The sequence below is a fragment of the Alosa pseudoharengus genome, unplaced genomic scaffold (genome assembly GCF_046254945.1).
Source record: "Alosa pseudoharengus isolate Yale_2024_CS ecotype anadromous, Long Island Sound unplaced genomic scaffold, YU_APseudo_1.1 YU_APseudo_1.1_scf_15, whole genome shotgun sequence".
Classification (NCBI taxonomy): domain Eukaryota; kingdom Metazoa; phylum Chordata; class Actinopteri; order Clupeiformes; family Clupeidae; genus Alosa; species Alosa pseudoharengus.
In genome coordinates this window covers 22785180-22792679 of record NW_027468620.1, presented here as the reverse complement: position 1 = coordinate 22792679, position 7500 = coordinate 22785180, and positions in this window count along the sequence as shown.

Here is a 7500-nt window from a genome sequence, read left to right as displayed (position 1 = left end):
AGGAGAGGCAGTGGAAAGTGTCCCCAAAACGCCTGTTGGGGAATGGAGAGCTGCTTCCATTTGAGGCCCGAGCTCACTTGCCCTTTCATGGTGATAACCTATGCATGGATATAGCTCCCACTGGAGAAGCCTCCTCCCCCCTTCTCCTCCTCTTCCTCCTCCTCTTCCTTCTCCTCCTCCTCTTCATTCTCCTTCTCCTACTCCTCCTTCTCTTCCTCCTCCTCCTCCTCCTCCTCTTCCTTCTCCTCCTCCTCTTCATTCTCCTACTCCCCCTTCTCCTCCTCTTCCTCCTCCTCTTCCTCCTCCTCCTCCTCTTCATTCTCCTTTTCCTACTCCCCCTTCTCCTCCTCTTCCTCCTCCTCTTCCTCCTCCTCCTCCTCCTCCTCCTCCCCAACCACTGGTACCACTGGTGCCACTGCTGCTCTTCCTCTAGAATGCTTCACATCAGTCCATAAGAGACCACTTGTAGAACTGAAGTGCTTTCAAATGTACTCTCTCTTTTAATCCAGGATGAGATTCAGGCTGTGATTCTTGCGCAAGATCTCTCAAACACACCAATAATATTCAGTATTTACATGATCTTTGGATACAAGAGAATGTGCATGTATATCTCTGCACGTACTGTGTGCATATTATTCTGTGTGTGTGTGTGTGTGTGTGTGTGTGTGTGTGTGTGTGTGTGTATTTGTGCACAGCCACTGAGGGGAACAGGTCACTAAGAAAACCAATGAAGGAAGAGCTGACGGCTATTTGTCACACTTCGGGGGTCATGAGACTAGTATTTATCAGTCCACGGGTCAATAGCCACAACAATCCACTCACTTCCTCATTCAAACTGGGCAAAGCTGTATTGATTTGAATGTGAAATGAATGTAGTCTCATTACATGACTATTGATGGAAACAGTCAGCTAAAACATGCTGGGCACAAACTATTTCAAATCCCATTAGTTTATAATTTCAGTTGGCTCTAATTCAAGTTGTATGTGCAAACTGAAATGTTTATAAGCTATGTTTTTACAGTGTGTATACATTTTTGTTACATACGATAACCAAAATCATGTTCTTTGAGTCTTTGAGTCTTTTAATGTGTATACATGTCCCATGTTCAATCTCTGGCATCTGCACACACACACACACACACACACACACACACACACACACACCACACACACACACACATACTGCAATAAGTCCTTAATGCTGCTAGCTCGAGTCAAATTTCAGGATTTTGAAATGAGATGAAGCCCCACAGATACACAGTAAAGCTCTGCTTCTTTAATTCTCTACCTCTCTCTCTCTCTCTCGCTCCCTCTCCCTCTCTTGCTCTCTCTCTCTCTCTCTCTCTCTCTCTCTCTCTCTCTCTCCCTCTCTCTCTCTCTCTCTCATCTCCTGCCCACGCGGGCTCTGGGGAGGATTTGTTCCACTGCAGCTTTCGCGAACTTTGCGGCTGCTGATGCTTCCGCCGATGGCCGTGGTGATGACACAGCGCTGCTCTCTCATCAGGCTCGCCCCTCTGCCCCTCTGCCGCTCTGCTCCTACTCACACACTACACAACCGGAGTGAGACCGTAACCCTCCCAGCCTAGGAGCAGGAGGACGAGAAAGAGGAGGAGAAGGAGAGCTATAGACCCTTTCAAGAGAGTTCCATTATCAGCATCATAGTTGGCCCCACAAGCCTCCGTTTGAACATTCCATATGTTATCTTAATGCAGAGGAAGTAGTTCGGGAACCAAATTGTTTTTGTTTTTATTGTTGAAAGGGTCTATAGGTACACTGTAGGTAGTGGGGGAATACCCGTCCACTGGCTCGGGGATCGGCTGGTGAGGCCTTTGGCTCGGGGGTCGATTGGCTTGGCCTTGGTTGTGTGGGCGAGCAGACTGACTCTGGTCCACACACCTGGCCACCCACGCCTGCCTGGTGCAGCTCTCCCCTCCTGTGCGTGTGTGTGCGCTTAGTCATCCAGTGCTCCTGCTCCCACCCAGTACAGCTCCAGGGGGATGGTGATGAATGAAACATCTAATAGGGGAGAAATTAGTTTTTTGTTTCCGTGTTTGTTTCTGTTTGTCTGTGTGTGTGTGTGTGTGTGTGTGTGTGTGTGTGTGTGTGTGTGTGTGTGTGTGTGTGTGTGTGTGTGTGTGTGTGTGTGTGTGTGTGTGTGTGTGTGTGTGTGTGTGTGTGTTTGTATGTGTGTGTGTGTGTCTGTCAAAGAGAGAGAGAGAGAGAGATTTTTTTCAGTCACAAAGCTGCAAAGGGGTTCAACTTTCTCACAAAAGCTTTAGGATATGAATAAATAAACACAGTCTCTCTCTCTCTCTCTCTCTCTCTCTCTCTCTCTCTCTCTCTCTCTCTCTATCTAACTAGGGAGTTTGGCTGCAACACAGTTTTTGCAGTCTTGTCGTTTAGCACACATTTTCCATTGTAGAATGTAACGCTTCCTCAAGTGCAGTAACACAACCTATTAAACAATCATGTAAATATTTCAGATTCAGAAAAGCCAAAACTTCACAGCCTTTTTTTTTTTTTGGGGGGGGGGGGGTTACAGGCATTTGAAAACAAAATACAGTTCTCAGATAAATAAGTCTAAAAAAGTGAAGTGGCATCTATTTATATGGCACACAAATACAATTTTCCATTTCCAAATGCGAGCCTTGAGTATTCCGCTGAGGGGGAGAGAGAGGGTATGGGTGGGCCTCTCCAGGTGGGGTCTGAAGAAAGAGGGGGGAAACGAGGAGAATAGAGCAGCTGGTGCAGAAGAACTGGAGTGTCTGTGTGTGTGTGTGTGTGTGTCCGTCCGGATATAGTGTTAAGGGGGTAGTTAAGGAAGATGGGCTAAACGGGAGAGAAAAAAACAGGGAGGATGTAAATAGATGTCGCGCTTTCTTCCAACCATCTATCTGCTCAAAACTAAACTGTGACAGGAAGTCATCTGTCACCGTGAGAATCTCATTTCCTGTTTGTCTTGGGATGCAAATGAGAGCCAAAGGAGCTCTGTCTCCGAGGGCCTCCCAATCAGTCGTCTTTGTTTACCCATCCTGCAGGGAGAAAATGCAATCTTATCACGCCATTTGTCTTGCTTTTCAGGGTGCATCTGATGGTTATCTCGCCAAAATACAATTCTGATCACTTAATTGAATTGGCTTTGGGATGCCCGTGTCCACGTTTGATGGGGAATTACTCAAGCAAACAATTAATGTTATGTCTTAATTGTCACTTACTATTCCAAAGATTAACCTTAATCTGGCTAATTTGTGTATTTTTAGATTAGTGTTTGTGTATTTGAGCTCCCTTGACAAATGCACCAATAGCTGTACTTGATAAACAAATAATATAGCAAACAATATAAATGACCACGGCAAATAAACAAATGGAATAATATTGTGCTGTCAGATTGTAAATGAGACATCAGATGAAACATGGAAACACACGTGGAGATGGCTGCAGTCTGTGCAGTCTGTGTGGTGAAGGGGCTTCTGCGGTTGCCGCCGGAGTTCGCCCGGAGGGCATCAGCTGTTTCGGCTCACTCTGCTCCCGAAGCGCTCGAGGCAAACGATGCTCGGTTGTGGTGGAGGCGGAACGCGCCTGTGTTCTGAGCATGCTCGGACATCTCCCACTGGCATCCGTGTGACATTCTGGGAAATTAGCCTTACCGCTGCCCGTACAGCATGTTGACACAAATTAGCACAGAAACATACACGTGTGTGCATACACATATGCATGCAAGCATGCGCTCGCACACACACATGCACACACACACACACACACACACACACACACACACACACACACACACACACACACACACACAGTACACACACACACAAATATACGAATCCAGACAAACACACACAGAAATGCATGCATCCATACAAGCATATGGGCACACTTACACACAGAAACACATAAACACACACATAAACACACTCACACATCTACAGAAACAGAAGAGAGACATTTTTTCAGACTGGACCGTGGGCCTCCTGATGTTTGGGAGTGGGTGGTGGAAGTGTGTAATGAGAGCAGAGCAGGCCCCTGCATGGTGTCTGGTTACCTCACAACAGGCCCCCCAACTCCCAGCATGGAGGTTCACCCCCAATGGGCCGCAGATCCCCGCCCGCTTACAGGGCACAGCGGCACGGAGAAACATGTGGCCATGAATAAGCAACAGCCCATGACGCAGCCGCTGCCCACAGATGTTGCCCCTGGCTGCTCCAGACGTGGTGCCCACTCTAATGGCTCGGGGTAGAGGCAGTGCTTATGTTAATCTGTCTGGACACTGAGAGAGAGAGAGAGAGAGAGAGAGAGAGAGAGAGAGAGAGAGAGAGAGAGAGAGAGAGAGAGAGAGAGAGACGAGAGAGAGAGAGAGGAAGATAGAGATAGAGAGAGAGAGAGAGAGAGAGAGAGAGAGAGAGAGAGAGAGAGAGAGAGAGAGAGAGAGAGAGAGAGAGAAAGAGAGAGAGAGAGAGAGAGAGAGAGAGAGAGAGAGAGAGAGAGAGAGAGAGATGCATGGTATGTTTTCTAAACTTGCCATTTATTCATCAGGCAATGTGCATATCAACTACCTCATGGTTTCCCACTGACATTTTATATTTGTATGTCTGTATTGTTTGTCAAATTAAAAAATCAAAAGTGATGATTTCTGTAACTATACTGGTGCCTCAAAGACAGTTTTCCTCAATTCCAGTTGAATTTCAGTTCAGCTGCTGTAAGAGCATTGATATAATTCTTCATTGTCCTCGGGAACATGGTGGGGGATGTGGCGGGCCTTTAAATGTTTAAAATGAGTTAAATAGGCATCACATTAATTATGCACAAGCAGCAGAGACTGGAGATTTAAAGGGGCGAGGCTGAGGCATGTGAAATATTCAGGAGCCGTGTGTATTGTGTGCCTTTCATCTCAGTGTGGTGGCATGTGCATGGACAAATGTGAGGAGGGTGGCATAAACTAGAGATGAAACACATTCTCTCATTCAGATTTGTTAGAACTCACTACCCCGCTTAGACAAACTAACACACAAACACACTATTAAACACATTAAATGCACACACATATACACACACACACACCTCACCTCCAACACAAATGCCAACAGCAAGTGGATGCATATCTTTAAACACATTCATGAATGTGGCAAAAATGATTCTTAGTTTAGTTATGAGTTTTCAATTCAGTTTATGGTGCCAGGGCAGGGGACACACCTCGAACTAGGTACAATCGATTGGGTTTTTTTTTTTTTTTGTCTTTTTATACCGACAGTACTCGGTGACCTCGAGAAACAGAGATCTATGTGAAAAATCGCTGGATTTTTCCTTTAATGCTTGCTAATTAAGAAATTAGGTTTTTATCAAGCAAAATCCAACCACTCTGCTGTATGTGATGTGTAGGTGAACTGAAATCAGAATCACTCCTGGAACCCAAACGAGCCAGATGAGATATGAATGACCTGCATCATGAATGCTTCCTAACCCTCTGACATTTTCAGGATTTTTTTTTTTTTTCAATTTCATAATGATTGAATTTGAGGTAATAGAAAGAAAAAGAAATGTTTTGCAACACATTTTAGCTGTCTCCACTAACCAAAATAAATCCATAAATGCTCCCCCCCTCCCCATTGCTCTTTCTTTCTTTTTCTCCCTCTTTTCTTCCTTTTTCTCTCAGAGAGGGGGATGTAGCAGGCTGAGAGATGTGTTGGCACTAAGGGATGGGAAAGTAATGAAGCCTCACTGCTGCTGCTGCTGTGGCCGCCGGGGATGTCACACTCACACACACACACACACACACACACACACACACACACACACACACACACACACACACACACACACACACTAAAAATAAATGATATACACTGACAAATATTCTCTCTCTGTCACTCACTCACACACATACATACAAAACATGCATGCACCAAACAATTGAACACAAGAGCAAATTAATCTTACCAGCATTAAACATCTCTCTTTCACACACACACACACACACACACACACACACACACACACACACACACACACACACTCATCATGAATGTGTGTGTCACTGGGCAAGTGTGTGCATGTGTTTGTTTGGGGGTGTGGGGGGGTTGGATCAGAGGTCTGTGCATGTACGGAGGCTGTGTGTGTGTGTGTGTGTGTGTGTGTGTGAGTGTGTGTGTGAGTGTGTGTGTGTGTGAGCCCCTTCCGTGAGTGTGACTATCGTGACTCTGCTCTCTCGGTGGCAGATCCAGGAGCAGCTGGGGCCTCCTCTCTCTCTCTCTCTCTCTCTCTCTCTCTCCCTCTCTCCCCCTCTCCTCCATCCTCCTTCCCCGTCTCGAGAGCAGCCAGCTGGGTCGAAGCGGGCCAGCGAATGGGTCTGGGCCTCAGGCCAGGTGCACACAAACACAGACCTGCCACCCCACGGCTCCCCACGGGGCAACTCCCGGCCGGGCCTCGCACCCAGCCCACGTGTCAATCACCACATAACACGACATCACTTCCCAACGCATCTGCAGACGTGCACACATCGACACAGAGCCAAGGTCAGTGGAAGAAAAGACGTTGTATTATGAAGTCGTGAAGCCTGGTAAAAGCAAGTGGCTCTTTTTTTTTTCCTTTTTCTGTTGTTTGTTTTCAGAAGATAGGGAAGGTGTTGTGTTATGTCACTGCTGGCTCTCAGACAGTGAAACAGCTGCCAGGGCAAACTGTGCAAAACAAACCTGAGGGGTGCCACAGGAGACAGAAGCAGAGAGAGAGAGAGAGAGAGAGAGAGAGAGAGAGAGAGAGAGAGAGAGAGAGAGAGAGAGAGAGAGAGAGAGAGATAGAGAGAGAGAGAGAGTGAGAGAGAGAGAGAGAGAGAGTGAGAGAGACAGAGAGAGAGACAGAGAGAGAGAGAGAGAGAGAGAGAGAGAGAGTGAGAGAGAGAGAGAGAGAGAGAGAGAGAGAGAGAGAGAGATTCGGGAGGAGAAGATGAAGTGCAGGAAAGGAGAGAAGAGGACAGTAAATTGGGAGGTATTGATGAGGGAAGGTGACATGGCTCACACAGCAGAGGAGGAGGGGAGAGCAGAGCAGAGCAGAGCAGAGGTCAAAACCTCCTCCAGAGAGCAGAGGAGATGAACACAAGGAGACATAAGAGATGAACACAAGGAGACATAGGAGAGCAATAGAGAAGAGGAAAGTGCTGTGTTTGTCTTTATTCAGACAGGACAGAGAAGAGAGAGAGAGCGAGAGACTGGGTGGAATCGGGAAATTACCACGGGGTAGATGCCAGTCTCCGTGGGCACTTGGACTGGAATATGGTACAGAGGCTTCAGCTATGTGCACCACGGCTACCCCAGAATAGAGGATGGTGAAGAGCAGAATGGAAGTAGCGTGAAGGGAGAAGAGAATGGGGGAGATCAGAGGGGATTAGCCAGAGGCAGATAAAAAACTGAGAGAGTAAATGATCACGCGCGCGGTGGAGGGGAACCATCCAGCACCTCCATGGGTTAGCAGCCAGAGGCCACAGATCACCAGCACCATGGCACT